This window comes from Rutidosis leptorrhynchoides, chromosome 2, assembly GCF_046630445.1.
Source record: "Rutidosis leptorrhynchoides isolate AG116_Rl617_1_P2 chromosome 2, CSIRO_AGI_Rlap_v1, whole genome shotgun sequence".
NCBI classification, from domain to species: domain Eukaryota; kingdom Viridiplantae; phylum Streptophyta; class Magnoliopsida; order Asterales; family Asteraceae; genus Rutidosis; species Rutidosis leptorrhynchoides.
In genome coordinates, this window is record NC_092334.1 from 642699546 (window position 1) to 642717334 (window position 17789).

General features: G+C 32.1%; 1 non-coding gene across 1 annotated transcript; it reads right to left on the bottom strand.

Moving 5' to 3' along the window:
- Positions 1-958: 958 nt before the first annotated feature.
- LOC139895524 (small nucleolar RNA R71) lies at positions 959-1065 on the bottom strand. Its single transcript, XR_011775959.1, has one exon. It is a non-coding gene; the product is annotated as a small nucleolar RNA R71 (small nucleolar RNA).
- Positions 1066-17789: the final 16724 nt, after the last annotated feature.

Genomic DNA, 17789 nt, shown 5'->3' on the forward strand with positions numbered 1-17789 from the left:
TTCGTGTAATAAAATCAATCCAAATTCGTTCAAAATAAAATGACACGATCACGCACATCAACTTTTTGGCGCCGCTGCCGGGGAAAGTTGGCAGTTAAATAAATAGATAATTTTTCTGATTTGTAGTAATAGTTGGATTTGTTAGTGGCGAGTTTTGGATTTCCGATTTAAAGGGTCCTGGCTACCTGCTACATCTTTTGGCTATTCGAAATGTGGGCAAAATTGGAAAAACGTCTGTTTGTTTAAAGGTTTTTATTTGTTTTTAGTTATTCGATCCTTTTGTGAAAATTCGTTTTCAAGAAAGTTCAATGTTTATACACTTAGTGAATCCTAAGCTCGTTGCACTTAATTGTATGACCCGTTCAGGAAATCTTAAGCTCGTTGCACTTAATCCAGAACCTGAAAGAGGCTTGATCAAAAGATTAAAACAGGAAAAACAAAAAAAATTAGGTAGTACTAGTCAACCGAAAACACCGAAAAACAACAAAAAAGATAAATAAGTAGGAAACACTAGTGGTCAACCAGAAATCAAAATTGAACCTGAAACCATTGTCATTAAAGAAGAAATGGCTGAAGTAATACTGATCCAAATGATCTACCAATGTGGAATACCAGACAAACTGCTCCCCCTCTCGCTCTTGCACCTATAAGAAGACCTGAAATTGAGGCTGAAAACTGGGAAGTCAAGGGGCAGTTTATGCACATGGAACGTGAGAACCAATTCGACGGAAGACTTAATAATAATCCCATAGAACATCTAGAAGCTTTTGAAGATTTATGTGAACTGTATAAAAACAAAAATGTTTCTTCAGATGTATTTAAGTTAAGAACTTTTCCATACTCGTTAATCAGAGACGCAAAAGCATGGTTGAAAGCATCAAAACCTGATTCTATCACAACTTTCAACGAATTAAGAGATAAATTCATTACCCGATTTTTCCCACCGGCAAAAGCCGAAAGGCTTAGAACTGAAATCACCACTTTTAAACAAAAGTCAGATGAAACTCTTTATGATGAATGGGAAAGATTAAAAAGAATGCTACGAAATTGTCCACAACACTAATTGCAAAAAGGGCAAATAGTAAAATTTTCGTGGTATTGATGAACATACTCGTGATATATTAGATTCCTCCGCTGGAGGAGTATTTATGTACAAATCACCAAATCAAGCGTATGACATGTTAGAAGACATGTCAGTTCATACTTTTGAATGGACACCGTCTAGAGATCAACAACCTAGAAGGACGGTGGCAAGCTGTCACGACCCGGAAAATTTCGACTAATTTTAAACCAAACTCTCGATACGATTTAATATTTTTGATACGATTTAATATTTTGACACGATAAGAAAAGTCTGTAATGTTCAGTCTCAAATTTTTTGAAATATTTTCATGAATTCATTTAATCTTTGATTATGTCCGATGACTCACGATACGATTACTTGTAAATAAATATGCTTATATATATTTGAATATAATAATATGAATTATTAGGTATTGTAATTGTTAGAATTAGATATATATAAAATAATGATAATATGTAATAAATATTATTTATATATAAATAAAGTATACAAAATATATATTTTGTGATTTCGAAACTATTTAGTAAACGGAGGTAACGCTAAATTGTCATTCGAACGATATTACACGAGTTAAAAAGGAACTTATAAGATTTTAAAATAAACGGTAACCTGGAAATGAGTTTTATAAATTATAGACTTATTAAAAATGTATTTAGAAGATATTTGTTAAATTTTAAAACTTTTTAGATTTTACTTAGGGTTGGAAGTGAATAATTAATGTAATTTTTATTTAATAGTTAATGACCGAATTTTATACCATAATGACTAAAATAAATAAATATAGTTAATTTAAAAATATAAAAATTTTCTGAAGACTTTTATCCGCTACCGATTAACAATGAAGCACAAAATACCAGTCCGAGAACATTGAAACAAGACAAAAAGGAGGCTGCTAAGTATATGCACGTTTCTTTTACTCATGAATTTACTAATTTATTATACACCCACTTGTGTTATTTCTTGCTCCTGCATTATTAGAATCAATCACCCTTGCCAATTATAAAACAATCCATACCTAATATCTCTTTTGGGAACAACCAACAATTCATCACATCAACCACTTCTTGCTTGACACAACCCATCACCACCCTACAACCACCGTTATTACCATGAACAACCATCATCGAAGTCATCATACCACCTTAAAACCACTTTCATACAACCACCCTCTTCACCATCGAATCACCCTCCAACTCAACACCATCATCTTTAACCTTCGAACACCATCTAAAATCCATGGAAAAATTGCACTTGCTTATGTTGTTGTTTCGTTGTGAACCACCACAGCCTATTTTACCTTGATCACCGCCGGCCACCGTCACCCTTGATCAAACCATCACCATCAGACCACCATTTAAACCGGCCATCACCTTTCCTCTCTCTCATCTCTCTCTCCTCTCACTTAAGTTTTATCTTGAAAAACCACCCAACATCTTCGCAATCTATATGCATATGTTATTTCGTTGAAACCATTACAAAACATCATCATTTTGATACTACACTGCGGTTACTTCCTACTTTCTGTTACTACGAAACTGTATGGTTGTAGCAGATGGCAACCGTGAAAAACCACCACTAAATCGTCATTTTTGTTGTTGTTTTCATCACTATAAATCAACCATCACTGTTGCAACTTCTTTTGCTCCTGTTTACCACCCAAAACCGCCCCATGATTTCGCTATTATGCTCTTGTCTATTAATCATTTTGCTACAGCTGCTGTCGCTGTAAACCTCCATCAAACCACCCAATTACCCACCATCAAACACTAACCGAACCATCCTTGATGATTAGACGATACTTGATGAGGGTGGGTTGTAAAAGATGATAAAGGAATGAGATGATGATGTAGTGGATGACTCAAAAACTGCACCGTAATGTTGTTTCCTTGAGACAAAATTTAGCATGAGGAATTTGATTCAAATAAGTGGCCGGCAAGAACAAAGCCTTCAACCCCACTTGATGATAAAAAAAAAAAAAAAAAAAAAAAAGAGATCGAGTTGTTACATAAAATTAGGCCACCACATTTTTTTTTGTTTTTTTATTTGGACCAAATCCTTTGTTTACTGATTGGGCCGAGTCTTTTTTTTATGTTGGGCCGAAGTTTTAAATGCTGGGCCGAAGTTCATTTTTTTTTTCGGTTGGGCTGAAGGTAATAAGATAAAAATAAATGGGTTCATATTAAATCACAAAGGCAGAAATGGTTGAATGGTTTGGTGTGTTAGTGGATAAGCAACAGGTCTTGGGTTCAAGCCTTGTCTGGGGCATCTTTTTGGGGAAAATACTTTAAGGTAGTATTTAATTTCTATTATTATTATTATTATTATTATTATTATTATTATTATTATTTTTTTTTTTTTTTTTTATTATTATTATTATTAAAAGTAACATTATTATTAAAGTTATCATTATAATTAAAAATTATTATTTTAATTAAAAGTATCATCAAAAGTACCATATTATAAAAAGTATTAGTATTATTATTATTATTAGTATTAACATTACTTTTATTTTTAACATGATTATTATTATTATCATTTTTATTACTAGTATCAATATTATTACTAATACAAGTATTATCATAATTATTAATTTTAAAAACAAATGATCTTCATATAAAAATATATTTAACTTAACTATATTAATATTTATTCAAAATATATAAAATGAATATATAGATAAATACATAAGTTATTAATTTAAAAATTATATCACTAATAATAAAATATATATTTGTTCGATTTCCAGTATATGTTTTAATATATATATATATGAATGATATAGGTTCGTGAATCCGAGGCCAACCCTGCACTTGTTCAGTGCCGTTATATGCATAATTACTACGAAATACAGTATCGTGAGTCTCATTTGCTCCCTTTTTAATTGCTTTTGCAATATATATTTTTGGGCTGAGAATACATGCGCTACTTTTGTGTTTGACGAAATAGACATAAGTACTTAAAATATATTCTACGTTGAGTTGTACCACCTTACATATTTTCCCTAATAGCTTGGTAACTAATATTTACATGTTGGAAGAACATGTAAGCGCGAATCCTATTGATAGATCTATCGGGTCTGACCACCCCAACCGGGCTAGTGGCTCTAGTATCGTAAACGGTTGCATAGTACTTCATTTTTACTACACTTGGTACAGTGTAGGGAGCTTTCATAATAAAGGGAATATGCCACATTAATTGTTAAGTATGGTTACCGAAGCGCTCAACAACTTATAGAATACTTTTATACACTTGCGATTGTACATATATTTATAAACGGAAATCTTGTGGTCTATTAATATATTGAAATGATTGTTATGATAAATCTATGAACTCACCAACCTTTTGGTTGACACTTTTAAGCATGTTTATTCTCAGATATGAAAGAAATCTTCCGCTGTGCATTTGCTCATTTTAAAGATATTACATGGAGTTGTACATATCATATTTAGGTCAGTACCTCGCGATGGGACCAAATGTTGATGAATTCGTCCAGGTGGATTAGGACGGGTTGTTAAAGTTGGTATCAGAGCGTTGGTCCTAGCGAATCAGGTCTTGCATTAGTATATCTAACTGATAGTTGTTAGGATGCATTAAGTGAGTCTGGACTTCGACCTTAGCTGCATGTCAAAATTTTGCTTATCATTTCTTGTCGGAAATTACCTGCTTATCATTCCTAAGTCTAGACACGACTTCCTGCACTTATTTGATAGATAGTGTATAGATAAATTTATATCCTAGCGTATCTGTTATTGTAAACTTTGCCTGACAGTTTCCGAAAGTTCCTCCGTAATCTACGGGATCTTCAATATTATATATAGGTATTCTATATAATTAAAATATCATCCGATATCCGAAAATCATTTCATATCGACAATCCTCTATCCCACCGTACAAGATGGAACTCGCAACTAGCTCAAGTTCCTCGGACTCCGACAGCTATTCCGATATAGATTTCCACTCGAGCCCCGAAAGCAGCGTAACCGGAATGGATCAACCACTTAGCCATCACCTATTTTGGATGAAATAGGGATGAGTTCGTAGTCGACTTAATCAATGGAGACAAGAAGAAGACGATCCTTTCCACCCACTAACGTGCAATCTTGGCGAAGAACCTAAAGCACTTACCGGCGAAGCAGTTCAAAACACCATTTTTAGTCACATCTCCAGGGTAGCTCGTCACGATTATTGTCAAACCCCGTCCTAATCCATCTGGACGAAGTCATCAACATCTGGTCCCATTGCGATGATCTACTCCAAATAATGTCTCTAGAATGAGCTAATGCACAGCGGAAGGTTTCTTTCATACCTGAGAATAAACATGCTTTAAAGTGTCAACCAAAAGGTTGGTGAGTTCATTAGTTTATCATAATCCATCAATTCCATAATTTTAATAGACCATAAGATTTCATTTTTCATAAACAACCTTACACTCGCAAGTGTATAAAAATCATTCGTATGATGAACACCTGGTAACCGACATTAACATAATGCATATAGAATATTCCCCGCATACAAGTATGCCATAAATATTGGCAATCGTAATCACCATTTAAATCGAAGTACTAAAGCATTCCAAATTCCAGAATGGGGTTTGTTAGGCCCATAGATCTATCTTTAGGATTCGCGTCAATTAGGGGCTATTTCCCTAATTCTTAGGTTACCAGACTTGAAGGGGCAATATTCGGTATAGTAATCCAACCATACAATGTAGTTTTAAGTACTTGTGTCTATTTCGTAAAACAGTTATAAAATCAGCGCATGTATTCTCAGTCCCAAAAATATATATTGCAAAAGCATTTAAAAAGGGAGCAAATGAAACTCACTATACTGTATTTTGTAGTAAAATGTCACGACCCGGAAAATTTCGACTAATTTTGAACCAAACTCATGAAACGATTTCATAATTCTGACATGATAAGCAAAGTCTGTTATGTTGAGTCTCAAAAATTTTGAACTGTTTTCATATATTCAATCGACCTTCGACCATTCCCGACGATTCACGAACAACTATTTGTAAATATATATGTGTGTATATATATAAATAATAATTGAAAGTATAATTTGAAATATTGAATGTTGTTGTTATGAAATATGATATTATAATAATTATTATTTAAAACATATCTATATATACATAAAAGTATATTAAAAATAAATATTAAATGATTGTAATACTCGTTTGATGTTTCGATTAATATTAAGCCAGTTAAATTCAAGCTTATATAATTTTAAAATAAACGGTGATACAAAAATGAAATCTATAAATTATGGGCTTACTAAAATATATTTAGAAGCTAATTAATAAATTTGAATACTTTTTATATTTTACCCGAGATCGAGCGCGAACAGTTGAGTTAATCTTTATTTAATAGTTTAAAACAATTAATGACCATTTTTTTTAAAATAATGACTAGAATAAATAAAGATGTTTAATATAAAAATTTAGAATTTTTCTGTGTACTTTTATCCATTATCAACGGAGCACGAATTTCAGTCCGTGAATGAAATAGTAATCGACGGCTAACCTAATCATACGTTTTATATTTAGATTATTATTATATTATATTATCACTGTGCCTAATTGATTAATTTGTTAGATCACTGTGTATTGATTGAAAGATTTTATTATTATACTATATTATTATTACTTTATGTACGCTATAATCTCAATTTGATTAAATTACTAGTCGTGAATTGTTAATTGATTAAGATATATGTGAATGATTGATATATTATTCTCTTACATTAAAATTCATACACTAGTTACTTTTGTCATAATTAGATATATATCCACCAGCTCATCTCTTTGTTATATATTTATAAAATATATGGAAGATTACAAACTAAAAGGTGACTTTTCTGTTCCAATAACTCGACTGATTAATTGTGGATTGCTATTCGGCACTATTTAATTCTTGAAACTTATGCAATTACTATTACGTGATACTGTGTTCTTTTGTTTTTTTTTTATATACAACTACATATATTATGTCTATACATGCTGAGTGAATTATCAATTAGGAGACCCACCATTTCAAGACTTTCGTGGCAATTTGTTTATTTCACTAATCGACACATCATCTTTGCTTTACCTATTGAAACTTATGCATAAATACTACTTCTTTTATGCTCTTCAACAAAAACACCCATAACAACACTTGTTGGCTATTATTACTTCTGTTGTTATTTCGTTTCTTAACCAAGAACCCAAGACCCATGAAAAACCATCAAAACTACTATGATCTCCCATCATGTTGTTCGAAACCAACGCAAAAACCTGCTACCGGTGCAGCTCATGTTTCTACTTAATCACTATCAACTTATCATCCTTGTTTTATTGCAACTCACCACCACCTTTTAATGCTATGTTACTTCCTACTTCTCGTCGTTATTCTTTTATGATACTCGATCACCTGCTACTGTTTAATCATCCCTCGATCACCTATAATCACTACCTTCGACAATCATAATCACCCTACCACAACACCACGAACAAACACCCTACAACTTCCTACTTCGGTTACCACTCTCACGCCACCACCTCACCTCCAATCACCAACAAAACACCACTCAAACCACCATGAACACCAGCTACGGTGCTACTGTCTTTACCACTGAATGATCACCAAACCAAACCCATATCACCACCCAAAACGCAACCATCCCTAATGTATTTTATATGTTAAATGTTTTTTGATTCAGTCCGTAAACCGTCGCCACCTTGTTAGTTACATATTTCTATTCACGTTTAAAAGATCGTTAAATGTTTCTGTCTTCTGTTCCTGCAACCTCCGAGACCATCACCATAACAAAATAAATAAATAAAACTGCTGGATATATGTTCCTATTTGAATCAAACAAGCAACAAACATCATGTGTTGAAGTTATTTACTGCTACGATCGTGTTTTCAGCCTACAACCCATCTGTTGGGAACTACTGTACCAATTATCTCAACTTTATCATGTTTATACACTTGATTAATTCTGTCTCCACTCAAATCAATTATAAAACCACCATTACAGACCACCACCTCCACCGATGCCAGAACTTTATGTGTTGCAGCTGAAATCATACAGCCATTGAATTTAAATTGTCGCCACTACTGCCAGAATACTTATCGATTTCTGTTTCTATAACATGGGGTGGATATGAGAGAAATGATTAAAGTGATAATGATGATACTTGGGATCATACTTAAATACTTATTTAATTATACAAAGTATTATTGTGTAGTTGTTGGTAATGTGTCGGTTATGATTAAAGCATGGAAAATGACATGGCTTAATAAAAGTAATACCATGGAGGTGTAGGTGGCTGCTTACTTTGTTCGTTTTCCATACCTTGGCCATTCGAAAACTGCCAGACTCATATTCACAAGGTTCTTAAACCGTTAAATGTTAATTGGGTTTCCATTGGGCCACTTATACTAGTTAAGTTTAGATAGATTAATTATGGGCCAAAGAGATTGATGATGGGCAGAGATAAAAACTTGGGCCGAGATAAATTTGAGCCATAAAGTTCTAAATCCATCTGTCTGTTCTCTTGATTCAATGACAACTCAAACATACACATATTATTAAGCAGCGATGATGATTAGGGTTGCATTATGATGATCAACAAGTATGATAATGGAGGTTTATGACAACAAATATAGTAAATGAAAATGGTAAAGGAGATGATATAGAAAAAGAGCTTAAACAAAATTTAGAATGGTTATAATCAAGAAATACGAAATGGAGCAGTTGGTTTGAGAGTGTTATCGGGTTAGCGGGACGTTGCGGGTTCAAACCCGGAATTGGGCATTATTTTTAGGGCTACTTCCTTGAGGTAGTTATTTATCTATTTATTATTATTATTAGTATTATTAAAATTATTATTAATAATATCATTAATATTATTAATAGTATCATTTTTAGTAAAAACTACCATTTATATTTAAAAGTATCATATTACTATTATTACTATCAGAGAAATTATCCTTTTTATCAAAATTATTATTATTAATATCATTATTATTATTTTGACATTAACATTATTATTTTTATGTTATCAATATTATTATCATAATAACTATTATTATTATTATTATTATTATTGTAAAATAAAATAACTTTTATTTATTAGTATTATTAATATTATTTTATCAAATAACTATTAGTTATATGAAACTATATTTACTACACATAACATAACTATATTAATACTTTGATAACAAAATAAATATAATTAATAAGGTTATTAATGGAAAACCTAATTAAAACAACAATTAAATCTCTAATAATATATAAATTTGTTCGATTATCATTTTATGTGTAAATATATATATAAATGATATAGGTTCGTGAATTCGAGATCAACCCTACACTTGTTCAAATGTCGTCATATGTATTTTTACTACAAAATACAGTATGGTGAGTTTCATTTGCTCCCTTTTTAATTGCTTTTGCAATATATATTTTGGGCTGAGAATACATGCGCTGCTTTTATAAATGTTTACGAAATAGACACAAGTACTTAAAAATATATTCTACGTTGAGTTGTACCACTGGCATACTTCCCTGTAGCTTGGTAACTACTATTTACATGTGGTTTTGTAAACGCGAATCCTGTTGATAGATCTATCGGGCCTGACAACCCCAACCGGACTGGACGACCAGTATTCAACGGTTGCACAGTACTTCGTTTTAGTGACTACACTTGGTACGGTGTAGTGAGATTTCATAATAAAGGGAATATGCGACGTTGATTAAATGTTAAGTATGGTTACCAAGTGCTCAACCACTTAGAATACTTTACATACACTTGCGAGTGTATTATGTTTATGATTATGAAATCTTGTGGTCTATTAACATATTGAAATGATTGTTATGATAAACCTATGAACTCACCAACCTTTTGGTTGACACTTTAAAGCATGTTTATTCTCAGGTACGAATTAAGTCTTCCGCTGTGCATTTGCTCAATATAAGGACATTACTTGGAGCCGATCATCGCAATGGGACCAAATGTTGATGACTTCGTCCAGGTGGATTAGGACGGGTTGTTACAGGTGGTATCAGAGCGTTGGTCCTAGCGAATCAGGTCTTGCATTAGTGTGTCTAACTGATAGTTGTTAGGATGCATTAGCAAGTCTGGACTTCGACCTTAGCTGCATATTATAAGTATTGTTTATCATTCCTAGTGGAAAATTGCCTGTTTATCATTCCTAAGCCTAGACACGACTTCCTGCACTTATTTGATAGATAGTATACAGATAAATTCATATCCTAGCGTATCAGTTACTGTAAACTTTGCCTGACACGTTTTCTTATTTTTCTCCGTAATCTACGGGATCATCTGTACTATACATAGATATTCTATGTAACTAGAATATCATCTGACACTCGAAAATCATTTCATAAAATCCTTTACCTAACCGTGCAAGATAAATTCCGCAACCAGTTCAAGTTCGTCGGATTCCGAAAACTATTCCGATATGGATTTTCACTCGAGCTCCGAAAGCAGTGTATCCGGAATGGATCAACCGATTAGCCATCATCTATTCTGGATGAATTGGGGCTGGGTTCGTAGCCTCCTTAATCAATGGAGACAAGAAGAAGGTGATCCTTTTCATCCACCACATTGCCCTCTTGGCGAAGAAACTGAAGCACTTACCGGTGAACCTGTCCGAAACACCATTTTCTCTCTCATTTCCAGAGTATCTCGTCACGATTATATACTAAACCAAATTCTAAATCATATTTATCCGTTCGTCCGAACCGACAATCATCCCGGTGTAATAGAAGAAGTCAACGAGCTTCGCGCTCGGGTAGTGGCTTTGGAGAATATGGTGCAAAGGTTACAAACACCAGCAGCAGCACCAGCAGCAGCATAAACAGTACCACCATCAGTAACATCAACAGTACCACCACCATCCAGCAACAGCAACATCCGCATCTCACACCTCAAATTCACAATCTATCCCATGAATATCAACATCATACGCACCATAGATACCAAGGAGTACCAACAACAACAACCGATGAAGTATTGATCCATAACTTCATTAATATTCTACGAAGAATATATGGTTTCTAAAAGTTTTAGAGATTATTTATTCTAGCTCAAACCGAAAATCAAATGAGATTAATATTATATTAACTCATTAAATTCATGATTATATCTGAAGAGAATATATATGTAAGAATATTTTCATAAAGATTGTAATTAAAAATTCTTTCGTACAAACTGTTAATGGTGAAAACATTTTAACGGGTAGGTAATACCCTAGAAATATTTAGATTTCACATTAATAAGTTACACTGTATATTCTTCGAATCTGATTCAACAGTCATTTACTATCCTATTTACATCCACCGATACACGTATCCGTTCACCACAGAATAACCATATTTATCCAATTTCATATTTGGATTTTGATTTATCTGAATCCAACAAGTGGCATAATGAAGAAAATATTGGACAAAATAAAATTTGTTAGAAACAAACAAATTAATTATGAGAAATTTTGTTAAGAATTCACGCTAACTGTTCCTAGCTAATTGTTCCTAGCTAACTGATTACATTTTATTTATCGCAATTTAATTATCGCAATTTACATTCTCGCAACTTTATTTATCGTTATTTAATTTCTGTTATTTATTTTACGCACTTTAAATATCGGGACACGTATACAAGGTTTTGACATATCATATCGACGCATCTATATATATTATTTGGAATCACCATAGACACTCTATATGCAGTAATGATCGAGTTCTCTATACAGGGTTGAGGTTGATTCTCAAATAATATATATACTTTGAGTTGTGATCGAGTCTGAGGCATGTACACGGGTCACGATACGTATTAATTAATTCGAATATTATATATTAAACTATATATGAATTATTGGACTGTCAACTTTGGACTATCGACTGTGGACTAATAACATTGGACAATTAAAATGAATTAAAATATTGATTATTGATTATGAAACTAAACAATTCTTCAAGTTTGCCACTTGATTTCATCTTAAACCTCATTTGAATCTTGACGATTCCAATCCATGTTCAAATCTTTCATGATTCTTGAAAACACCTCGATCGAGAGGATGAACCAGCTGCACTTCATCTATGAAAGAAAAGATTGATGTATATAGATATGCACCTGAAAAACCCTCAGAACCTGAATAAACGTTTAACACGTAGCCGTGCTAATTCCTTGGTGTTATTATTACCCAAAATAATTTGGTAATCTCTTTCAAAGTAGCAAAAAAAAAAAAAAAAAAAAATTTCACAGCTATAGCAAGACAACTCCGAATTTTCATCCGAAACAACCTTATTATAACCTTGATATATATGCGTACTCTTTATTGTTACTGGGAAATCTTTATATTCCCCCATATTACCATCAGCGTTTAATCGTCTAAAAACACAATTCTCCTGAAACCACCTCGGTTTGAAAACCGATGACCCAGATCCGTTAAATTTGAAAATGCTGACGAAGCAGCATGTTGTAGATGGTCTTAATGGCCAAAAGTTGATGATAAAGAAGGAAGTGTTAGGAACGCTCGTTAGAAAATTTGGTACTGAAAATCAGATTGAGCACACCATGAAAGAGACCAAGGATAAATACAAGGACTAAACCCTATATTCAAAGAATCCAGGTAATTCTGGATCCACCGAAATTTTTAGAGAATATCTTGTTCCGAAGTCATGTTAAAATCTTGCGGAAAAATTTTCTTCATCAACTTTCAAACTTAGAAATCCCAAAATATCATCATAAATATCTTCGAGATTTCTGAGAATATTTTCATAAGTATTCTTGTCCGAAATTATCTACCTCTTCGTGCTTTCTGTATTCCATTATATTGGAAACTTTTGTAAAATATAAGTATAAATTATGAATGAATTGTGGAGAAGTGTTGGGAATTGAAGCATGAGTTAGTATAATATAATGGTGCTTGGCCAATGTGATTATATTACAGTAAGTCATGCTGAGTTTCTAATGAAACGTAATGATTCACAGATCATACCCTCATCATGTGCCATGTTACATAACTTTTTCATTCTACTTAACTTCTAAACATATTGAGAAAATATTTTCTTGATATTTCTATCTTCCCGTAATTTCTGGTAATTTAACAAATCAGATCGTGCTATTACATCTTCTTTCTGATTAGAAGATTTTCTCCTAATCTCTTGAACTCCGAAATCAACCCTATGTACGTCAAAAGATATGAAGAATCTTTATCTTCTCATTTCACTCTTTTACGATAGCTTCATCCGTACTCTTCACATAATTGAGTTGTTTTATCCATATTATCTAATGATAATAAAACTTTAAACTCTAGCTCATATGCGTCTTAAAAACATTCTTATTGTTAGCCATGACAACCTCGATCAAATTTCGGGACGAAATTTCTTTAACGGGTAGGTACTGTCACGACCCGGAAAATTTCGACTAATTTTGAACCAAACTCATGATACGATTTCATAATTCTGACATGATAAGCAAAGTCTGTTATGTTGAGTCTCAAAAATTTTGAACTTTTTTCATATATTCAATCGACCTTCGACCATTCCCGACGATTCACGAAAAACTATTTGTAAATATATATGTGTGTATATATATAAATAATAATTGAAAGTATAATTTGAAATATTGAATGTTGTTGTTATGAAATATGATATTATAATAATTATTATTTAAAACATATCTATATATACATAAAAGTATATTAAAAATAAATATTAAATGATTGTAATACTCGTTTGATGTTTCGATTAATATTAAGCCAGTTAAATTCAAGCTTATGTAATTTTAAAATAAACGGTGATACAAAAATGAAATCTATAAATTATGGGCTTACTAAAAATATATTTAGAAGCTAATTAATAAATTTGAACACTTTTTATATTTTACCCGAGATCGAGCGCGAACAGTTGAGTTAATCTTTATTTAATAGTTTAAAACAATTAATGACCATTTTTTTTAAAATAATGACTAGAATAAATAAAGATGTTTAATATAAAAATTTAGAATTTTTCTGTGTACTTTTATCCATTATCAACGGAGCACGAATTTCAGTCCGTGAATGAAATAGTAATCGACGGCTAACCTAATCATACGTTTTATATTTAGATTATTATTATATTATATTATCACTGTGCCTAATTGATTAATTCGTTAGATCACTGTGTATTGATTGAAAGATTTTATTATTATACTATATTATTATTACTTTATGTACGCTATAATCTCAATTTGATTAAATTACTAGTCGTGAATTGTTAATTGATTAAGATATATGTGAATGATTGATATATTATTCTCTTACATTAAAATTCATACACTAGTTACTTTTGTCATAATTAGATATATATCCACCAGCTCATCTCTTTGTTATATATTTATAAAATATATGGAAGATTACAAACTAAAAGGTGACTTTTCTGTTCCAATAACTCGACTGATTAATTGTGGATTGCTATTCGGCACTATTTAATTCTTGAAACTTATGCAATTACTATTACGTGATACTGTGTTCTTTTGTTTTTTTTTTTTTATATACCACTACATATATTATGTCTATACATGCTGAGTGAATTATCAATTAGGAGACCCACCATTTCAAGACTTTCGTGGCCATTTGTTTATTTCACTAATCGACACATCATCTTTGCTTTACCTATTGAAACTTATGCATAAATACTACTTCTTTTATGCTCTTCAACAAAAACACCCATAACAACACTTGTTGGCTATTATTACTTCTGTTGTTATTTCGTTTCTTAACCAAGAACCCAAGACCCATGAAAAACCATCAAAACTACTATGATCTCCCATCATGTTGTTCGAAACCAACGCAAAAACCTGCTGCCGGTGCAGCTCATGTTTCTACTTAATCACTATCAACTTATCATCCTTGTTTTATTGCAACTCACCACCACCTTTTAATGCTATGTTACTTCCTACTTCTCGTCGTTATTCTTTTATGATACTCGATCACCTGCTACTGTTTAATCATCCCTTGATCACCTATAATCACTACCTTCGACAATCATAATCACCCTACCACAACACCACGAACAAACACCCTACAACTTCCTACTTCGGTTACCACTCTCACGCCACCACCTCACCTCCAATCACCAACAAAACACCACTCAAACCACCATGAACACCAGCTACGGTGCTGCTGTCTTTACCACTGAATGATCACCAAACCAAACCCATATCACCACCCAAAACGCAACCATCCCTAATGTATTTTATATGTTAAATGTTTTTTGATTCAGTCCGTAAACCGTCGCCACCTTGTTAGTTACATATTTCTATTCACGTTTAAAAGATCGTTAAATGTTTCTGTCTTCTGTTCCTGCAACCTCCGAAACCATCACCATAACAAAATAAATAAATAAAACTGCTGGATATATGTTCCTATTTGAATCAAACAAGCAACAAACATCATTTGTTGAAGTTATTTACTGCTACGATCGTGTTTTCAGCCTACAACCCATCTGTTGGGAACTACTGTACCAATTATCTCAACTTTATCATGTTTATATTTCAAACAAAACCAACTTGATTAATTCTGTCTCCACTCAAATCAATTATAAAACCACCATTACAGACCACCACCTCCACCGATGCCAGAACTTTATGTGTTGCAGCTGAAATCATACAGCCATTGAATTTAAATTGTCGCCACTACTGCCAGAATACTTATCGATTTCTGTTTCTATAACATGGGGTGGATATGAGAGAAATGATTAAAGTGATAATGATGATACTTGGGATCATACTTAAATACTTATTTAATTATACAAAGTATTATTGTGTAGTTGTTGGTAATGTGTCGGTTATGATTAAAGCATGGAAAATGACATGGCTTAATAAAAGTAATACCATGGAGGTGTAGGTGGCTGCTTACTTTGTTCGTTTTCCATACCTTGGCCATTCGAAAACTGCCAGACTCATATTCACAAGGTTCTTAAACCGTTAAATGTTAATTGGGTTTCCATTGGGCCACTTATACTAGTTAAGTTTAGATAGATTAATTATGGGCCAAAGAGATTGATGATGGGCCGAGATAAAAACTTGGGCCGAGATAAATTTGAGCCATAAAGTTCTAAATCCATCTGTCTGTTCTCTTGATTCAATGACAACTCAAACATACACATATTATTAAGCAGCGATGATGATTAGGGTTGCATTATGATGATCAACAAGTATGATAATGGAGGTTTATGACAACAAATATAGTAAATGAAAATGGTAAAGGAGATGATATAGAAAAAGAGCTTAAACAAAATTTAGAATGGTTATAATCAAGAAATACGAAATGGAGCAGTTGGTTTGAGAGTGTTATCGGGTTAGCGGGACGTTGCGGGTTCAAACCCGGAATTGGGCATTATTTTTAGGGCTACTTCCTTGAGGTAGTTATTTATCTATTTATTATTATTATTAGTATTATTAAAATTATTATTAATAATATCATTAATATTATTAATAGTATCATTTTTAGTAAAAACTATCATTTATATTTAAAAGTATCATATTACTATTATTACTATCAGAGAAATTATCATTTTTATCAAAATTATTATTATTAATATCATTATTATTATTTTGACATTAACATTATTATTTTTATGTTATCAATATTATTATCATAATAACTATTATTATTATTATTATTGTAAAATAAAATAACTTTTATTTATTAGTATTATTAATATTATTTTATCAAATAACTATTAGTTATATGAAACTATATTTACTACACATAACATAACTATATTAATACTTTGATAACAAAATAAATATAATTAATAAGGTTATTAATGAAAAACCTAATTAAAACAACAATTAAATCTCTAATAATATATAAATTTGTTCGATTATCATTTTATGTGTAAATATATATATAAATGATATAGGTTCGTGAATTCGAGATCAACCCTACACTTGTTCAAATGTCGTCATATGTATTTTTACTACAAAATACAGTATGGTGAGTTTCATTTGCTCCCTTTTTAATTGCTTTTGCAATATATATTTTGGGCTGAGAATACATGCGCTGCTTTTATAAATGTTTACGAAATAGACACAAGTACTTAAAAATATATTCTACGTTGAGTTGTACCACTGGCATACTTCCCTGTAGCTTGGTAACTACTATTTACATGTGGTTTTGTAAACGCGAATCCTGTTGATAGATCTATCGGGCCTGACAACCCCAACCGGACTGGACGACCAGTATTCAACGGTTGCACAGTACTTCGTTTTGGTGACTACACTTGGTACGGTGTAGTGAGATTTCATAATAAAGGGAATATGCGACGTTGATTAAATGTTAAGTATGGTTACCAAGTGCTCAACCACTTAGAATACTTTACATACACTTGCGAGTGTATTATGTTTATGATTATGAAATCTTGTGGTCTATTAACATATTGAAATGATTGTTATGATAAACCTATGAACTCACCAACCTTTTGGTTGACACTTTAAAGCATGTTTATTCTCAGGTACGAATTAAGTCTTCCGCTGTGCATTTGCTCAATATAAGGACATTACTTGGAGCCGATCATCGCAATGGGACCAAATTTTGATGACTTCGTCCAGGTGGATTAGGACGGGTTGTTACAAATACATATGACGTCATTGAACAAGTGCAAAGTTGGCCTTGGATTCACGAACCTAAATCATTCATAT